The sequence below is a fragment of the Bos indicus genome, chromosome X (genome assembly GCF_029378745.1).
Source record: "Bos indicus isolate NIAB-ARS_2022 breed Sahiwal x Tharparkar chromosome X, NIAB-ARS_B.indTharparkar_mat_pri_1.0, whole genome shotgun sequence".
In the NCBI taxonomy this organism is placed as follows: domain Eukaryota; kingdom Metazoa; phylum Chordata; class Mammalia; order Artiodactyla; family Bovidae; genus Bos; species Bos indicus.
The window spans coordinates 128,394,593-128,415,536 of record NC_091789.1 but is presented as its reverse complement, the minus strand read 5'-3'; the positions used below and the strand labels follow the sequence as shown (position 1 = coordinate 128,415,536).

The 20,944-nt window shown below is 37.4% G+C and overlaps 1 protein-coding gene across 3 annotated transcripts in view; it reads left to right on the top strand.

Annotated features, from left to right (window-relative positions):
* The window catches only part of POLA1 (DNA polymerase alpha 1, catalytic subunit), a 295,284-nt gene that overhangs the window by 228,543 nt on the left and 45,797 nt on the right, over positions 1-20,944 (top strand). The window lies entirely within an intron of this gene.

Below are 20,944 nucleotides of genomic sequence, written 5' to 3'. Positions count from 1 at the left end.
CTGTCTGAGAAACAGGCCATGGGGGCTGTTGTGAGCACAGCCATCCCCTGCATGAGGGGCGGTGGCATAGGAATCCCTGGCTTTGGCCCCCTTAGCCTTTCTCACATTGTTCTCTATTAAAGCTGGGCTTTGAGGGAGGAACAGTACAGAAAGGACTCTTTAAATGCTATATTTTGAAAATGCTATTTTCTATAGAGTTTAGTAATTGTAATGAAGTAAGCATAGGCAACGTGATCATTGGACCTACAAAAACCAGATATTACCAGAAAAAATAGACCTGGAGTATGTCTCTACTGTTCACTAAAAGCCTAGGTTCATTTTGAGACACAGGACTGGGGTGGAGTTCTTTTATTGACTCCATCCTAAGAGAGCATATAGATGCCTCAGCCCAGATTATCAGGTGCTGCCTGTGTCTTACACAAGACTTGCAGGCACTGTGGGGCTTAATAGGCCTGAGAAAAGCTTTGTTACATAACTTAAAGTATTTGAAAATGTCATGACAAGTGCATGGGTTTTTTTCTCCTACCTGAAAATCACATTGACAACTTTTCTATTACCTGTAAAATATTTAAAAAGGTGAGTTTACACATTTTTCGTATTAGTTACCTATAAAGTGTTTATGTTGTTTGCCATTAAACATCAGCAACATTTTGTTGGTCAGTGCCAGGGCTAGAGGCAACCTCAAGGACATATAGAAGCCTACAAATACTTCTGAATTTCCCACATCGGAATCACAGTGCCCTTGATTTGGTCTTAACTCTTCTGTTCTAGTCATAAGTGACTTCAGTTCTTCCATTTACAAGATAGGCTAGAATTTTTTTTTTTAATGCCTTGACTTAACTTGTTATTTCTGTCTTTGAATATAAAATACTTTATGACTGATGGAGATTTTCAAATATTAGTATCTTGTCTTTAGATGTTCAGCAACACCTTGGGCTATCTCCACAGCTTATTTTCAGTGAGTTAATTAAATTTATAAGAGAAAATTTATTACATAAAGTTGTATATCTACATATATATAAATTAAATTTATATAAGAGAAAAAACTCCTTTAATCCATTAGTAACTAGGTTTTTGAACTTTCTTTCATGACTGGTAGCGTCTACCCCATGTTTATTTGCATATCAACAATAAGTGTTTCTGTTTTACCTCCAAGGATCTTTCCTTAAAGGCCTTAAGCATTTAGAGAATTAAGTACTGTTTGATGAGTACATTGTCCCTTTCTGTCAAGTTTGTTACCTCTTTCTGGGTATCTGTATATTAGAACTCGATCCCCTTTTACTTCTTTCTGAATCCAAATTGATCCCTACTACTACTACTAAGTCACTTCAGTCGTGTCCGACTCTGTGTGACCCCTAGACGACAGCCCACCAGGCTCCCCCATCCCTGGGATTCTCCAGGCAAGAACACTGGAGTGGGTTGCCATTTCCTTCTCCAATGCATGAAAGTGAAAAGTGAAAGTGAAGTTGCTCAGTCGTGTCCGACTCTTCGGGACCCCATGGACTGCAGCCTACCAGGCTCCTCCATCCATGGGATTTTCCAGGCAAGAGTACTGAAGTGGGGTGCCAATTGATCCCTAGATGTTGTTATATTCCTAGGGGATAGATTCCTCTTCCAGACATTTCCAAAATTCTTATCTGAAGGGCTGAATGATGAGCAGTTTTCCGAAAGCCCAGTGACTTGGAGACTTGTAGAAGTGATCTGTAAAGTCACTGGAAACTTACCCTCTGCTTTTTAAAGAACATGGAGGAGTATATGTTGCTCTCCTGGAAAATAGGATGGAACAGAGTAATCACTTGCAAAATTCTTGCTTGGCAAAAAGGGAGAAGTGTTGCTAGAATCTGTATACTCACGCTATTTAGTTATGCTTCACAAGTTTAAGAATTGGGACTTTTTTTTTTGTCATTTGCTTCTAATAAATACCTCTTCAGGAGTTCAGAGCCAAAACAGCATGGAATTACTGACTTGTTTTTACATATCAGAAGGATAAAGAAAATAAAGCAAAAGAAGGGTACAAAATGGATGTCTGACAGAAAGAAATTCATTAAACATTTCAAGTTGCTTTTGCTTTCTTTATGGAGTGTTAATTAGTGTAACTATTTTCCCTTTGATCTTCTGCTTATTTATTATTCTTAAATTGCATCTTTGGAATGAAGGAATTTGGATAGAATTTACTTTGTCTGGACATTTTTGGATAATTTAGTAGTGGTAACTGGTGGGATAGAAATGAAAGGCTAGGTTGTGCCATGGTCCAAGAGCACAGGTTTCCTAACAAATGACATTTGATAAGCTCATACCTAAGAGTCACCTGGTACATGTAAAAATATAAATCCATGGTTCCTACACCCAGAATTTCTAGTTCAGAAGGTATGGGATAAAATTTAAGAAAGTCCCCCCAAACAATTCTGAACACATGATTTGGACAGGTTCTAAGTAGAAGAGATTTGAACACAGGTTGTAATCCATAGGGAACAATTGGAGAGCAAGAATATTCTTACAGTCCATAGGTGAACAGTTACAGGGGAAACTTCCGTTAAGTATAAATTAATATAACATATAAAATTCACTTCTCACTGTATGAGTTGGAGTGAAATGCTGTCTTCTGATTAGCTATTCAAGGGAGATTTGCTGTTAAAAAGAATTGAAAATCTGTGGGATCAAGAGGGCAAATAAATTTATTCAATTTGGACCAAGGCCAGAACACCAATAGATGTTAACATCAAAAGTCCTGTGAAAAATGACAGTAGTTACACACAATTATATTATTGAGAATGGAATCTAAGTATTGTCTGTCAACAAGTGCCCTGAAACTGGCGTGTAAAGTATTTACCGTAGACTCTCCTTTACTCTTGGTACCTAGCAACATTTCCTTTGCTAAGATAGTTTTACCATTTCCATTATAAAGCCCATATTTTGAGGGTTGCAACTGGATGGTGGGTTTAATCTGTGTTTGAAACTTGTCGATTTGACCTGGGGAAAAAATCACATACAAATTATTGGAAAGAGGTTTATTTTTAATGGTGAAAAGTAGCTCTTGTCAAAGCTTTTTCCTGTGCTTTGCTTTTCAAACGAAGGTTTACAGGCCATTAGTCCGTAATGTGAATTAACCCCATTTGGTATTTTTCTCTTTCCTTTAAGATGATAAGGGACTGTTTTTCAGTTTGGTGAAGTATTTACTGCATATTCACTATAAATACATAACATTTTAAAAATCTTATTTCTTTGGGGCTTGGCATTATTATTGTAACTGCTCCAGAATGTACACAGATGGCATAATAGATCCAAAAGTTTTAGAGGAACATAGTGGCAATATATGAAGTAAAAATCCATTTCCATGGTGGCAGCACATAATGGTCCCATTTGCCTGCCTCATCCCAGGGGGGCCTTGGCCTGAGTAGGGATAAGTGAACTGTTTGAGGGAGACATGAATCAATTCAAATCTTTGCCCAGTTGTCTAAAGTAAGTCTGCTTAAAAATAAAGGAAGAAAAAGAGTCTGACTTTTCTCAACTGAGTCTTTTTTCATTTATTCAGCAGCGATAAAAACAGTACATATATATTTCCTATTATTTGTTGAATACCATCCTAAATGTCAGAATAACAAAGATGGTCAATGCGCCCTGCCCTAGAGGAGCTAGGAGCCCTTTGCAGACACAAAAATTCAACTGCAGCTAAGTGTGATAAACCACTGACGTGGTCAAATTGTTTTAGAAGCAAAGAAAGGGATCCACTAACTGCCTTTCTTAATAGACTTTATTTTTTAGCACAGTTGTAGGTTCACAGCAAAACTGAACAGAAGGTACAGATATTCCCCATGTACCTCCTGCTCCCACACATGCACAGCCTTCCTCATTATTGACATCACCCACCAGAGTGGGACAGTTTGCTGAATCTACACTGACACATTGTTATCACCCACAGTCCATACTTGACCTTAGGGCTCACTGAGTCATTCTGTGAGTTTACACAAATATATAATGACATGTATCCACCATTATATTAGATTGGTGCAAAATAATTAGTTTTTGCATTGTTGAAATTTGCCATTTGATATTGGAATACATTCTTAATAAATGTGGTTATGTTACATATATCATTTTAATGTACATTTCTTGCTTTTTTTGAGTCGCTCAATTGTGTCTCACTCTTTGTGACCCTATGGACTGTAGCCTGCCAGGCTCCTCCTTCCATGGTATTTTCCAGGCAAGAATACTGGAGTGGGTTGCCATTTCCTTCTCCAGGGGATCTTCCTGACCAAGGGATCGAACCCGGGTCTCCCACATTGCAGGTAGACTCTTTACTGTCTTAGTCACCAGGGAATCCCAATGACTTATTACTTGCTATTTATTTTGGACTATGGAAATAATGTTAGACAAAAGTAAATTTGAGCAATTTTCTTAATTTTTTAAAATGGGTTTAAATGAGTTTAAAATGGGTTGTAAAGCAGCAGAGACAACTTGCAACATCAACAAGACATTTGGCCCGGGAACTGCTAACAAACGTACAGTGCACCGGTGGTTCAAGAAGTTTTGCAAAGGAGATGAGAGCCTTGAAGATGAGGAGCATAGTGGCTGGCCATTGGAAGTTGACAATGACCAAATTGAGAGCCATCATCAAAGCTGATCCTCTTACACGAGAAATTGCCAAAGAACTCAACGTCAACCATTTTATGGTCATTCAGCATTTGAAGCAAATGGGAAAGGTGAAAAACTCAGTAAGTGGGTGCCTTATGAACTGACCAAAAATCTTTAAAAAAATTGTTTTGAAGTTTCATCTTCTCTTATTCTACACAACAACAATCATTTCTTGATTAAATTGTGATGTGCGATAAAAAGTGGATTGCATATGACAGCTGGTGACAGCCAGCTCAGTGGTTGGACCGAGAAGAAGCTCCAAAGCACTTTCCAAAGCCAAACTTGCACCAGAAAAAGGTCATGGTCACTGTTTGGTGGTTTGCTGCCCGACTGATCCACTACAGCTTTCTGAATCCTGGTGAAACCATTATATCTGAGAAGTAGGTTCAGCAAATCGGTGAGATGCACCAAAAACTGCAACGCCTGCAACTGGTATTGCTCCACAGAAAGGGCCCAGTTCTCCACAACAACACCCAACTATATGATGCACAGCTGCTTCAAAAGTTGAACAAATTTGCCTCATCGGCCATATTCATCTGACCCCTCGCCAGCCAACTACCACTTTTTCAAGCATCTCGACAACTTTTTGCAGGGAAAATGCTTCCACAGCCAGCAGGAGGCAGAAAATGCTTTCCAAGAGTTTGTCAAATCCTGAAGCATGGATATTTACACTACAGGAATAAACAAAGTTATTTCTCGTTGGCAAAAATGTGTTGATTGTAATGGTCCCTATTTTGGTTAATAAAGATGTGTTCAAGTCTAGTTATAATGATTTAAGTGGGCTTCCCTGGTGGCTCAGACAGTAAAGAATTCACCTGCAATGCAAGAGGCCTGGGTTCAGTTCCTGGGTTGGGAAGATCCCCTGGAGAAGGAATGACAACCCACTCTGGTATTCTTGCCTGGAGAATTCCATGGACAGAGGAGCCTGGCAGGCTAGATTCCATGGGGTTGCAAAGAGTCTGACACGATGGCACGACTAACATACATAATGATTTACAAGTCAAGGTCCAAAACCACAATTATGTTTGCATCAACCTAATAGTATCAGACACTGCCCTAAAAATCCTCTGTGCTTCTCCTAGTCACCTCTCTCCCCCTTACCCCTTGGCAGCAGCTGGGTTTTTTGTGTTTTTTTTTTTTTCCTTTTTTTACTGTCTCCGTAGTTTTCCCTTTTCCAAAATGTCATGTGATTGGAATTATATAGGATGTAGCTTTTTCATATTGGCTTCTTTCACTTACTAAGATGCATTTTAAGTTTCCTCTGTCTTTTCATGACTTGGTAGCTCATTTCATTTTTAGCGCTAAAAATATTCTCTTGTCTTTTAGAAAGCAAATAAATGGTTGCTGGTGGGGGAAGGATGGGGGTAAGGGATAATTAGGTAGTTTGGGATTGACATTGACGTGTATGCACTGCTGTATTTAAAATGAATAACCTGCAAGGACCTACAGTACAGCACAGAGAACTCTGCTCAATGTTATGTGGCAGCCTAGATGGGAGGAGTGTTTGGAGGAGAATGGATACATGTATATGTATGACTGAGTCCCTTCAGCTGTTCACCTGAAACTGTCACATTGTTTGTTAATCATCTATACAGGACGAAATAAAAGGTGTAAAAAGATATATATTCTGTTGTCTGGATGTATCACAGTTTATTTATCAGTTAGCTTACTGAGGGACATCTTGGTAGCTTCCAGTTTTCAGCAATTATGCATAAAACTGGTGTAAACATAATCCATGTGCAGGTTTTTGTGTAGACATAAATTTTCAGCTCCTTTGGGTAAATACCAGGGAACAAATTGCTAGATCATACGATATTTAATTTTGTAAAAAACTGACAAACTGAATTCCAAAGTGGCTGTACCATGTTATTTTCCACTGAGCAGTGAATGGGTGTTCCTGTTGCTCCACATCCTCCCCAGCATTTGGTGTTGTTGGTGTTCATATTTTGGCCATTCTAATACATGCGTTGTGGCATCTCGTTGTTGTTTTAACCACCCTTTTCCTGATGGTATATGATTTGAAGCATCTTTTCATATGCTTATTTGCCATTCATATATCTTCTTTGGTGAGATTTTTTTGGCCCAATTTTTAATTGAGCTGTTTGTTTTCTTATCTAAGAGTTCTTTGTATATTTTGGATAACCTTTTTTTTTTTAATCACATCATTTAAAAAAATTTATTCATTTTTAACTGGATGATAATTGATGTTGGCTTCTGCCATACATCAACATGAATCAGCCATAGGTATACGTATGTCCCCTCCCTCTTGAACCTTCCTCCCACCCCATCCCACCCCTCTAGGTTGTCACAGAGCCCCAGTTTGAGCTCCTGGTTTTTGTCAGACAGCAAATTCTTACCAGCTATCTTTTTTACATATCAAAATGTATATGTTTCAGGACTACTCTCTCTATTCGTTTCACCGGCTCCTAAAATACCTAGGATAAAATACCTAGGAATAAATCTACCCAAAGAAACAAAAGACCTGTATGCAGAAAACTTTAAGACCCTGATGGATAACCATCTTTTACCAAATGTGTCTCTGGCAGATATTTTACCTCAGTCTGTGGCTTATTTTTTTATTCTTTTGAACTCTAATTGCCTTTTCACTTTAATGTTTGATTTTTCCTTATTCCTAAAAGCAAAAACAGAAAAACCACTTTCTTTGTTCCTGTTCTGTCTTACCAGATTCTTATCTCCTCTTATTCTGTATGTCAGCTATTTGTAGTAGGATGGTGTGTTAGTCTGCTGTACCTACCATAACATAAATGTATTTTCAGACTGTTCTGGAAGCTAGAAGCCTGAGATCAAGGTATCAGAAGGGTTGCTTCTTCTGAGGCCTCTGTCTTTGGCTTGTAGATGGCTATTTTCATCCTGTCTTCACATGGTCCTCCCTCTGTACCTTTCTGTGTCCCATTTTAACTTAATTAGCACTTTAAAGGCTGTGTTTCCAAATATTGTCGCATTCTAAGGTACTGGGGGTTAGGACTTTAACCCCTCTTCGATAAGAATTTAAGGGTGAAAGAGATACGATTCAACCCATAACACATGGTCTTCTTGGTGAAATTTTCACATGTTGCATTTGTCTCTGCCAGAATAGGGACACCAGGATTTAGGACTCTGTGTTGAAGAAAGGAATTGAAGCTACAGCATAAATGTTAGCAAAAGGCTGGTGCTTTACCTGTGGACTTTTGAAAAGCATCTGTTAGGAAGACTGATTTCTCAGTGAAGTCTCTTTAGGTCTAGAGAGACTATTGTTCAGGTTACCCCTGTTTCTTGCAGAGGGCCATGGGCAGCCTGAGGGCCACAGCCTACTGCACAGTCCCTTTCAGAGGCTGTGCTCCTTGCTTCTCTCAGTATGGTGAAATTCCCAATGACTTCTCGTCTCAAGCTTTTTTCTTACTTCCTTGCTTTGCTGTTTTTTTTCTTAAACTGTCCATTTCTTGTTACCATTGCTCTTCTTTTGTCTTTCCTTTATACATGATGGTCAAGTCTGTAGGTATTTGTTGTTTTTGTTAGTGTCACCAGAATTACGCTAACCCTGTGTAAGGTACTTTATATAGTTTCCTGTCTTCCTTTCCGATGTCCAGCATGGGTCTGCACAGCAGCCCCACGAGGTAACAGTGGATCGTGCCCCATTATATTGATGAAGAAATTGAATGTAGTATAAGCTTCCTTCCTTTGCATTACCGTAGCACCCTGTGAGTGCCCTTCTCATAGGATTTGTCCTGGATTGTTCTTTTCTCTTCCACTGAGTTCATGGAGGCAAAGGGTTGTACCCTATTGATCTGTGCTTTGCCCATAGGGGAGCCAGCTAACTAAATATTTGTTGAAGGAATTCTTACCTCAAAATATGGCCACATAAGCACTTTGAGAACTGTGGAGTAACGAGTCCTAGGAAGCAATTCTGTCCATAAATGGATGGCAGTGTGTTGGAAAGTTCTAAAACTGTACAATAATACATCTATTGCTCACATGATTCATGTGTGCCATAAATTAATGTCACTAAAGTTCCTTGACATTTTTGGATTTAATATCTGTCATTTCAGCTCTTTGCAAGTGAAACTGAAGTTGGGTGATGTCCTAGCTCTCATTTTGTTGATGCCAAATTTGAATCGAATCAAAAGAATGTCAAGTCACTTAACTAATGAGTGAGCCTGGGTGACTGGCCCTCAACCACACTGCCACAGAGTCCTGTTCTCTGCTCGCCATCAGCCAAATAGTTACATTTATGAAGTGGTAATGAATGTATTACATTGTGGAAAGTAGGGACCCCAAAGAGAGATAACAACTAATACTAAAAAGCTAAGGAGTCTAAAAATGTGTTTTGGGGTTTTGTGTGGGTTTTTTGCCAGAAAATAAGAATTGTATGGAAAAAATTAATGGTTTAGTGCATATAGGAATTTGGAGTTTTCTGAGGGTCTTAAGACAGCTCCCTTTTTGATGTTAAGGATTTCTACTCTAACTGCTAAAGAGAAAGCAAAAGAGTTATATCGTTGCTAGAAGTCTGAAATACAAGTAGCAAAGAGCCGCTGGAGTCCTCTCTAAGCCAGTTGGCATTCTTAGAATTTACTTTGTTAAAGCCTCACAAGGCTGTGTCAGACATCCTGTCTGATTCAGTTCTTATGTCACTTTTTTAAGCCCATGGGCTATTCCACTGAATTTTAGAAATGGACCTTTTCTGTGTTTTTAATAAATAATACCAGAGCACACACAAAACAATTCATACCTACCAAATACATGGAAAAGTAAAGGTAGAATTTCATTTAAGCACTAATTTGCTCATAAAATTATATTTTTCATAATAATGAAAAACAATTTTCATTACAGAAACCGGTTTTGAAATGGGCAGCTTAAAGTACATTTTCCTTTTGTTTCATTTTCTTATGGATAAAATATGATCTGATGGGACTTCCCTGATGGTCCAGTGGTTAGGACTCCACACTTCCACTGTGGGGGACATGGGTTCTATCCCTGGTAGGAACTTGGATCCCACATGCTGTGTTCTGCTGCAAACAAAAAAAAGATCTGAGGTTTTGGGAGCGGGGCGGTCCTTTTTCTTGCCACCCCATTCCTTTCATTAGTTTAAGTAAAATTTTTTTATCAGGGGAGACACTAACATGGTAGTTTAGAACAATTTATGATTAGGGAGTGATTGTAGAAACAAAGAATTTTGATGATAGAAAAAATGGCTCATATAACCCTGAGGTTTGGGGAGGGGAGCCTCATTGTTAGACATTACGTAGTTTCAATGTTTAATGACTTAGAGAAATACTAATAATATAAGGTTAAAGTTCAAAAGTAAATAATTATTATGATTCTAATGTGTAGTTTATATACACCATGGAAAAATTGGTAAGAAACACTAGAATTGTTTACAGCTGTTATCTGTGGGTGGATTATGGATAATTTTTATTTTCTCCTTTGTATAAGATGGACATGTACTGCTTTTGTAACAAGGAGCAAATTATAAGAGTGGAAATTTTACAAAGAAATGTTTTATTCAACTTGAAATAATAATTCCAATAATTTAGCAGTTGAGGGAAAAAATAACATACTGACGAATCCAGGTCAGCTTTTTTCTCCCTGCATCATTTTCCACATCAATTCTAACACCTTGTTACTCAGAGTGTGATCAGTGTAGCAGTAGCATAGGCATCACATGGGAATTTGTTAGAAATGCAAAATATCAGGTCCTCCCCAAACCTCCTGCACCAGTATCTACATTTTAACAAGATTCCCAGGTGACTCCTGGGCGTATTAAATGTTGAGAAGCACTGATTTAAGACATTCTCCCCTCTTAGTAACTAAAGCCTACTTCCATTCTATTCATCCATTGATTGGGAGCATCCTTTTGGCAAAACTTTAAAATGACAAATGGGCAGAATATAGAAGGCCTAGTCAGGTTTGAGGTGGAATTAGTATGACAGCCTTGTCTTCCGAAGTATATTCTATAATTAAGCTTAAAATTGTAGTAGCCTTAGCAGACCTAGGAGAGTGAGGAAAAGCAGGAAATCATGAGTTCTTCCACTTTTCTTCTTAATTAAATGGAACAAGGGAGAAGTAAATTAAGATTTTTCAAATCTTAGTTTCAAAATGGCTTTCAGCTTCTCAAGATGAGTGGCTTTTAAAAGAGAAAACTGGAATGTGGCTCTATAGCCACTTCATACAAGGGCCACTTTGTATATGCCCAGAGTACAGTCTCCCCCAGTCACCACGTTCTGGGCCTCATGACAACCTTGATTCAGCATGCTTGTAAAGATTTCAAGGTATTGAACTAGAATTTTTTCAAGTGAAACCAAGATTGTATTTCTTAATTTTGGTATTACAAAATTTATTTTGGAATTTTCCTTACTGTTGCTGACTTTCCTGTTCTATTTTTATCCTCAATACAAGAATGACAAAGTTGATGTTTTTCTGTGGCAGACTGGAGCCCCTTCATACTGCTTTGCTCTTCTCTCTGAATACTGCCAGTTTTGTTTTTGTTTTGTTGTTTAAAGACAACTTTACAGTGTGACAGAAGGAAAACTACATTTTCCAGGAAATTGTCACCGTAGTTGCTTTGCCAATAGTGGAGATGTCTTTGTATATTTTATGTCATCCTCTTTAAGATAGCAAAAGTTGTATATGACAAAGTTGCTGTGTATTTGGACAACAAACTTCTGGATTCTAATAGCATGCCTTTTCTCTAAGCCCACTGTAAATATGCACTCAAGTTTTGCACTTTTATGTAGAAATGAGCTCACAAGCATGATGTGATTACAAATGTGTTACGAGTTTTATACAATCTTTTCCTAGTATGTCCTTTCAGTGGGCAAGTTCTTTGTCCCTTTTGACAAGTATAGCAGCATATAAGCAAGGGCATTATCTAGGTGATGGTGCTATGGTTGATGGTCTTCATTTGCAAAACATACTGTCATTTTTCAAGTGTTTGAAAGTGGGAAAAACCTAAGATTTGTTTCACGTACTTTAAATATATATACTTCTTTCACCAATGAGGAAAAAATATTAAACCATTTTCAAGCAGTTAGACGATAATGTGAGCTAATCACTTTATTTTGAAGAAAAGTATTTTTAAACAGATGAGCTAGTGAATTTACTTTTAAAATGTATTGTGCTTACACAGTAGATGGTTTTATTTCCATGATGTTTTTTACTACATAATTATACATCTTAATTACGTAATTACTATCATAATTATTATGTAATTGCATGTACTTCCACTAATTACAAAATCAGGAAGTGTAATTATCTAGTAAAAACTTTATGATATTTCATGCACTAAAAATTACTTAAAAGGCTATTCCAGTGGTCTACTGGGAGACTTTCCATGGTGAGTCCTGACTTTAGGTAGAACTTGAACTCAAAGGCCAGGAGGACAGTTACAGACAGACCAACACTAAACTGAGTATTGGAATCTAGGTAAGATGGCCCTTGTACTTTATGAATTAAAGCCAGGGAGCATTTGCATTTCTTTGTGTTTATGGAATTGTGATAAGAATAGTATCTTATATTTGAGTTAGCATCACAAAAACTATCAATAAAAAAGGCAATTCTTAGGAAACTGTTGGGTAATAGAATTGACAATCAAGGCATTAAGGTTATAAAACAGCCAGGCCCTCTATGATTCTGTAATGTGAATGGCTTATTTAGCTAACTCAGTCTTTAAAATAATAACAACAATATTATTATTATTGTTGTTATTTAAAATTGTTTCTTTTGTTTAAAGAGGGCTTCCATCACCACCACTTCCCCCCATTTGTGTTTATATTTACCAAGTTGGGAGCAAAGATATCAAAAAAGCATAATCCTTTTCTACTATTACTTGATGTCAAAAGGAGCTTTTGAGACATAAACATACACGCATAAACATGTAACATCAGACCCTAAATAAAGACAGAAGGTTTAATTCAATAAAGCTCTGATGTCTTTACCATTCAAAGCGACATACAAATTGCACAGTGAAACAATAGTCATGACAGCAAATTAGATATGACATCTAAATTATACTACAAAGAGAAATCTCAGAACCGTTTTTGGTCTGTAGGAGTCTATTTAACCCAGGTTTAAAACCCAATCTGGAGACTGCTTTATTGTCTAAGTAGGGTAATGTTGTAGAAGACTAATTGGAGGTTGGTTGAATTAATTGCAGATTAATTAGGAGAAAAAGGCTTATAATACTCATGGCAGAGAAGAGAGTAGATCCTTTACCTATCAAGATGGAATGTACTCTAAGTTTCAGAAATAGTGAATTATCGATATTTGTATAACATCTATAGTAATCTGTTATAACGTGACCTAAATAAAGCACTTGGGTTAGATATAGTTAAACTAAATTTTCTTCCTCTCAAAATTAGTGCTTTTTTGCTAGAAATGTATTGAATCAGCCATTTAAAATGTATAACACTACTTCTTTTAAAAATGCAGTTTTAAATATTAAAAGGTCTGTAGTCTTAAAAGCATATGGCATTCCCTTTGTTGTTTTCATTGTTCTTAAATCTTTCTAAAGAAGCACCCTTTGTGGTTTTATCAACTATTGACTTTATGACTTGTTTTAATACCAACTAAAATTTGTAATAAATGTGACTTTAAACAAAAAAAGTCAGTGAAATATATCCAAACACCAGTCTCATTTGCTTCAAGCAAATTAGAGGATTTAAAGTCATCCAGAATTGTTTCATGCTCTCAGAGATATTGGGGATTTAAACAGGTTCATTCTGACTCTGGTATTTTTCTCTAGTAGTTTGGGATTATTTTTAAATTGTATATTCTTTTCCTCTTGGGAATCTTGCTCATTTACTTGGCCCAGAATTTAATGTCTCCATCATTTCTTATTTGCCTTATCTCTGTGGTGATAGCATTTCTTCTCAGAAGTGTTTCTGTTCCTTTTATGTTTATGAGAGACAGCATTTGCCTTTCGTGCATCTTCTTAATTTTTTTTTTTTTTTTTTTTTTTTACCAATTGCATATGCCATATCAGAATAGCCTCTAATGGTTAAAAGTGAAGTGTTTTTGCTTGGCCCCCACCTTTCTGACTACAGTACAGATTTAATTTTTAACCTGACTTAATATTTAAACCAACTGGGGTTTTTTGTGTGTTTGGTTTTCATTTGCTTTGCTTTCTTGCTTTTCACAAAAACTGACTTTGTTTTCATTATCGTCTAATTCTTTAAGTTTTCCATAACTGTCTAAGGGCTTCAACTGTAACTTTTAAAGTTTGTGTCCCTGTGATATCTTCAGTTACTCAGTAGCCCCAGGCCCAAATGTGGTGTTGTTTTGCATGTGATTAGTCAGCATCCATTTATTATGTTATGCTGCGCTGTCATGTCCATATAATAAATACAAACTCTCATATACAAAGAAGACCCATCATCAGTTTGACACAGTCTTAGAGTAATTCTTTTTATAGTTGTCATGAATTTATTTAGGCCCATCAGCATTCTCTTACCTTGTGGGCAGCAGGACAGTAACTAGACAGAATTAGTAGTCTGTCATTGAGTTCAAATAAGTTAACATTGATTGCAGTCTCCCCCGTGTAAGTGCCCTGGGAAACCTATTCGCCATAGTACCATCCTTCAGAGCTTTAAGGCTTAAATCAGCTATGCTCACAAAAAGATAGGTTTACAGGCCAATTTAGATACTGACATACTTTTCTTGTTTTAAGAAATTATTATAAAAGCCAACTCCATAAGTAAGATCACCAAAGCAGGTTTGTAGGTCTGGTTTTTCTGTTTCTCCTTGCTTCACACTCCATCCCACCAAAATTCATTCCATGAGTGTTTGTCGAGTCTCTGCCTTGTGTGATATGTAAAGGACCCAGGTACAACTTAGACCTTGCTCCTGTTTTAGAGGTTATAATACTTCTGATCATTTTCTTATTCAAGCATTCGCCCTCTAAGTGCCTTCTTTTTTTAAGGACTTTATATTTTATGGAGAACATTAACATCCATTTTCTTCTACATTACCTATTAGATAAAGTAACATTTTTCAGATGAAAAAATAACCTGAAAGAGATGAAATGACTCTCCTGAGGCAGCAAAGCTGCAGGGTGTGAGAGTCCAGCCTTCTTTGCACTGTCACGCTTCCCTACTCAAGGTAGAGAAACTTTGACCTGAAGGCGAAGGCAAATAGAGGGGCTGGCGTGAAGTGCTGCAGGCTGTCCCACATTTAGCTCCAGGAAGGATTCCCAGTGGAGATGGAACCTGAATTGGGCCTTCAAGAGCAGATGAGATTTCAATAGGCCAGGTGCTGGCATGTAGTTTGGGACTTAAGTTTTGTCTTTCCCTCTATTCTTTAAGTGCTCTATTGCTGATCTAGCTTCTTATAAATTAAAGAACCTCAGTTGACAAATGCATGATGATTTTTAAAACACATTTGAATTGGAGGTTTAGTCAAAAAGAACTTATTAAGAGGCTGTTCTATGTGGAGCTTAAAACCCAAGACTGGAAGCTGGAAAGCTGTTTGCTCTTCACTCCCCACTGTAACCAGTGGTGCTGTTTTGAAAGAAGTTGACTCCATCCTGCAAGATTCATCTGTCAGACGTGTATCAAAATGTTTTCCTATCTTAAATAATTTAGCTTACATATAATAACGTAAGTATTTTGACATGAAAACGTTAGGTACTGTGATATATTCACTTACCTTAAAACAGACATCGTTAACTTTAAAAGAAAGAAGTATGGCAAGACAAAACAAAACAGAAATCAGAAATAGGAATTTAAAAAGATGAATGACAGATGGAATTAGGGTGGGGTTTTTTTTGGAATTAGTTTTATGTAAAAGATAAAAATAAAATCCTATTAGCATTATGACCAGAGAACGTAAAAGTGTTTTTCTTGAAGCACGATTAATTTTTTAACTATCATCATTATGAAAGTTTAGACATACATAGGACCTGTTTTATGTAGTAAATGTTTTTTCCTAAAATTATTCCTGTGTTTTATTGGTATGTTATATATTATCTTACAAAAAAATAGATGCTGAAAAGTCAGTGAAATCCAAGATAAAAGAGAGGGTCTGAACTAAGCCTGTCTTCAGGAAATTATCCAGCAGAGCACACAGTGGTCTCTCTTAGTAAAGACTTTATCACTTTTAACAAGTGTGCCACAGTAAATTTATTAGTATGCTACAAAGAAATTTTCAAAATAATTAAGACTAAACTACACTTGTCAAAATAAATGAATGAAATACAATTTTGAATCATCTTTCTTCACTTATTGCTCATTTGCATAATTCAGTAACTTACACAGGAGTCTTTCAGTTATTGGTGTGAATTAGCAAGGTTCTGCTATTCCTTGCTGTACAGGCGGGAATTATGCTGCCATGTAATTAGCTATTCCAGACATGGACTAACGGGAAATACCAAAGGGCACAGCCAAATCTAAAGAGACAAGGCAGGGAATCTAAAGACAAGAGACAATCAAAGACACCCAACAAACTCAAGCTGGTAGACCACAGGGAATTTTGAATGAAGCCTCTTAATTTATTTTGAGAATAAGAAATCAGTAGTATGAGAGAAATCTCAACAAGATTAGCTGACTAAGCCTACTTAAAAAAAATATCTCTATAGTGCATGGTGCGCCAGGTTAACCACTCCTGTTTGTTAGTCTGTATACAGCTCAACAAATAGCCGGCAAAGCCTTTCATGGGTATATAGTGGCTTTCCATTGAGGTTTTCACTCTTTGAAGGGGGTCGTTTATACCAATGAGATCTGTAGATGCAAATTGCTTTCCCTATATGTGAGGGGTCATTCCTTTCACAGCAGACTTGCTCATCTCTTTTATAGAGGTTTTGTTATTTTTCTACTGCTCCCAAAGGAATGATGGGAATCATGCCCCTCCAACCCCCATCTAACTTAGCATCCAAATCTTTTCCTTCCAGCTCTGTGAAACTTTTGTGTGTTGATCTTTGAAAACAAAACAAGCTGTTGGCAGCAACCCTTAGCCCTGAATCAAGAAACTTTTTTTTCCTTCTTTCAACCTGAAATAGCATCTTTAGATTTGTCCCCTCTCTCACCTAATTCTAAGAAGATTTCTTCCTCATTGCAGCAGTGTCACTGTAACATGCTAGGACACGTGGGAAATTCTTGAAAGCAATGTCCTGAAAATGTCATTTTTAGTTTGGCTCCCAAATGATATAAGCTCATTGGAACTAGAAGAGCAGAGACGTGAAGGGATCTGTTTAAGGGTTAGCTATGGAAACCTAACTTCTGATCCCATTACTGAAGTGGAGGAAAAGATAATATTTGTCTTTTGCCTAAGCTTTTAAAGAATCATTCATACAGGGACTTCCCTGCTGGTCCAGTGGTTAACTCTCTCAGCTCCCAAAGCAGGGAGCCCAGGTTCGATCCCTGGTCAGGAAACTAGATCCCACGTGCTGCAACTAAGACCTGGTGCAGCCAAATAAATGAATAAATATTAAAAAAAAAAAAAAAGAATCATACAAACAATCATAGGTTTTAGCCTGTAGTGTTCCGGAGCCTTAGGGAGAAGGATTTCAGGCACACTGTGGGAGCAGTCTGTAAATATTTGTTGTTTGTCCCTTCCTTCTGCTAGAGTTTATTTTTTATTTACTGTTTTTTATTATTTTTAATATAAATTTATTTATTTTAATTGGAGGCTAATTCGTTTACAATATTGTATTTGTTTTGCCATACATCAATAGTTTTTTGAGCACCAAGGGCACTGACCTAGGCTCCTGAAAAATAGTATTAAAAGTCTACTTTCTGAAGCGAGAATGTCCAGTTCAAGTTTTGACTTCCTGCTTCTTCCTAGATAAGTAACTTTGGGTCATGTAACCTACCCTGTGTGTATCCTTTGTACAGCCCGGAGGAAAGTAGTGCCTGCCTTGTAAGGTTCGTGTTAAATGGGATGATACAGAAACAGAGTAATATCTAAAATGCATAGAATAGGGCTAGGCACGTAGTAAACATGCAATGAATTTCACTTGGTTTTATTATTTCTGAGAATAACACTTTATCCAAACCACTGTGATAGTACTTATTATTACTATTATTCATTCCATCTGAATTGATTTCTGAAGCCTCTCGGTGACCATGGTTTTTTGTATTTCTATCCCCAGCTTCTGGCACAATACCAGATATGTTTTAAATGGTCCATTCTTAATTGTTAGATGATTGCAGTATGAAAAAGACATGTTTCTACTCTCAAGGAGCTTAAAATCAATTGTGAGAACTGTCATATACTTCTCACTATCAGTACTAATGGGAGGGGTTGAAACACGAATAATCCACAAGTCATTTCCATGTTGTTCACATATATCCCTTATCAGTAATAACTGTTGTCTGTTTTCTAGGGAGGGTAAAAAAATAATTGTACTTGTGTGTAGAAATGTGGCCAAAACAAGTTCCTTAATCATATACTTTAGCACGTTACTTTTTAACAACTGAGATGTATCTTTTACACCTTTTAAAATGACAGGTGTCCAGATGCCACCACCAAACATGTGGTTCAGTAGGTTTGAGATGGGGCCCCAGTGACTATGTATTTTAAAAAGCCTCACAGAGACTCTGATGCACATCTGTAGTATTGAGAATCTCAGAGTTAGTTAAACTCTGCAGACTTCAATACTGCTTCTTGTCAAATAGGTTTTCTATATCAAAGTTTGACTTTGATATAGAAAGAGAGATTGGGTGGCATCTAGATAACAATTTAAATAGACAGTAGAAAGGAAAATTAAATCAAGCACATGAATTATTTCCTAGATAAGGGAGTCATTTATGATGTTCTATCACCTAATATAGCATTTGAGAATAAAGTGAAGGGGTGAAAGGGCTAGGGAAAAGTAAGCTGGAAGAAACTGTTTTTTGGTAATGAAAGAACATAAAATAAATGCTTTTCAGAAAAATTGGTGGTAGACGCACTGGTTATTTTCAACATTAACTTATATCATGAAAGTAGGAAAGGGCCACTGTGGAAGGTAGAAAGTCCTCAAAGAGATTAGATGGGTGACTAAGAAGTATCTTAGCCCTGGCATTTGGGCATCTCCACAGTTGGGATTTCTGGGACCTTTCCCACCTGCTGTCACCTTTGCCTTACCTTTGGGCTTAGTTGGCTGAGTCCTCGTAGATCAGCCCTTTGCAGTTTCACGTTGCTGCCAGTCACCCAAAGGGTCTGGGACCAGCTGGTAGTCCTGAAGGTATTAGAAGGACATGTCTGGGCACCACAGTCATACTTGGGCTTACCTTGGGTCTCTGAGCAGGACAAATAGCTTGGTTAGCCCCATTTCCCAACGTTGGGGTCTTGGAGCTAGAAAAGAGTCTCTGATCAGCCTTAACTCATGCTGTTGGTTTCAGACCATCCCCCTTATGCCTAAAAGCATTAAGATAGCAACTGCATGGCACCTGCAGGTTAGATCCTTCCCTGAGCAGGCCTTGACTCCACCATGGCTACATCCCTCTGCTTGTGAGGTTTTTCCCCTACATGCATGGCCCACCTCAGTCCCAACTCTACCTGTTGATATTCTGTTCATCCTGTAAGGCCTCCCAGCTAGAAGTGATCTCTTTGTCCTCCAACTCCTGCAGCTCTTAAGCACTGCCCCTTGAGATTATAACTCTGGGAACAAGAACCACACTAGATACATTATTGTGTGACTGGTGGCAACTTGCTTCCGATAAGCACCTAATAAATAGTATGAGACTGTTTTTTAGAATACTTTAGTGTAGAAGCATAATACATTGTTTTTATAGAGTACAGTAATGTTTATAGAATACTTTTCTGACTCCCTCCTCTCTTCTCTTTGCCATCGTACTCTGCAACTGTATGATAAAACTTTTCCCATACAATTACATCTATACATTCATCAGACATTTAGCCCATGCCCTCTCCTCACTCTGTGGTCTTGATTTTCCACTCAAATTTACCTACTTCCTGATAATTCCTAATAGAGTTTAGCTGTGATTCCATGCACATTAGGAAATGGCATAAATTCCAGACTAGATATTTGTTTGTTCAAACTGTGAATCAAATGAACACCCTACTCTATCAGTAGAATGAATCAGGAAGTCCAAGTATTGACATCACATGAAGGACTGTCACTGCCCAGACCCACTGCCTGCCCTCCAGAACCTGTATATAGATATAGCAGCTGGCCATTTTGCTTGCGGATTTTTCTAGTGGCTCACAGTTCTAGCTCTTTAATGACCTTGCCATCTTTGAATTGCTACCAGTGCTCAAAATTTGTTCTTTGATTTTACCAGTCTTTATGATATCTTAATATACCTGGAGGCCATCTCTGGACAGCTGTGTGTAGGTGGGAAGATGGAGGCGACTCAGAGGCTTGTAGTCTCCTGTGTTCTTGTCTCCCCACAGGACCTTCATTGATGCAGCAGGAAGGCATATATCTTGATGGCAGTGTCAGTTGTAAACACTCCTATTATTACTAGGCTGGGGCGGAGTGGGGGGAGTAGTAGGCCCACATGAAATGTGGAAAGAACCTATGCCTTGTGTGTAACGTGCAGGATACACTCTAACAGAGTAATCATTGCACAATATAATTGCAAGAGAATGAACAAGTTAGAAAATCTGTTCCTGGTTGGTTTGCCACTGACTCACTTTGTGGCATGGGCAAACCATTATTACTCTTTGATTTAGTTGTCTTATTTGTTCAAAGAAGAAAAAAACAACATGTGTTTAAAAGCATTCTGAAATTCCTCTGGAAGGAGGTCTGTAGGTGCAAAGTACTATTGTTCTTTTTATTATTATTATTGTTAGCGTTCGGGTATGATTTAGTTTTATGCTATGTTGTCCACAGATGTTTCAGTGGTTCTCATTGATGAATTACAAAATACTTCCATGTCATTCTGTTTCACTGCACTGATAACAGTTTGGCACATCTTTGTTTTAACCCCAAAATATGTGTCCAGAATAGATCTCATTAATACAATAGAATTACCAAATTAAATATATATCTATAATACTTTCTGTTTAAAAAAAAAAAAAAAAAAACCTCCTTAAAAACGTGGTTACCAACAACTACTAAGTAAGACCTTTAATTACTGCCAATCTTCTCTTGAAAGTAACAGTGCTTATCTTGAGTACTTTGAACTGTAAGTGGTATTCAGTACACAGTGGGGTTGTAATGCGATTATGAAGTGTACCAAGTTGGTGATAAATAAGCACGATAAACCATATATTTGTATTAGAAACAATATTTGAATTATCAACTGAATAAAAAGGCTGCAACTGCTGGTTCCTTGGGGTGGGTATATGATAAAAATAAAATACAGTTAAATACACTTGGAATAAAAAATTATGTATGCTCCCATATACAGTACAGAAACCTTTTAAATTTAAT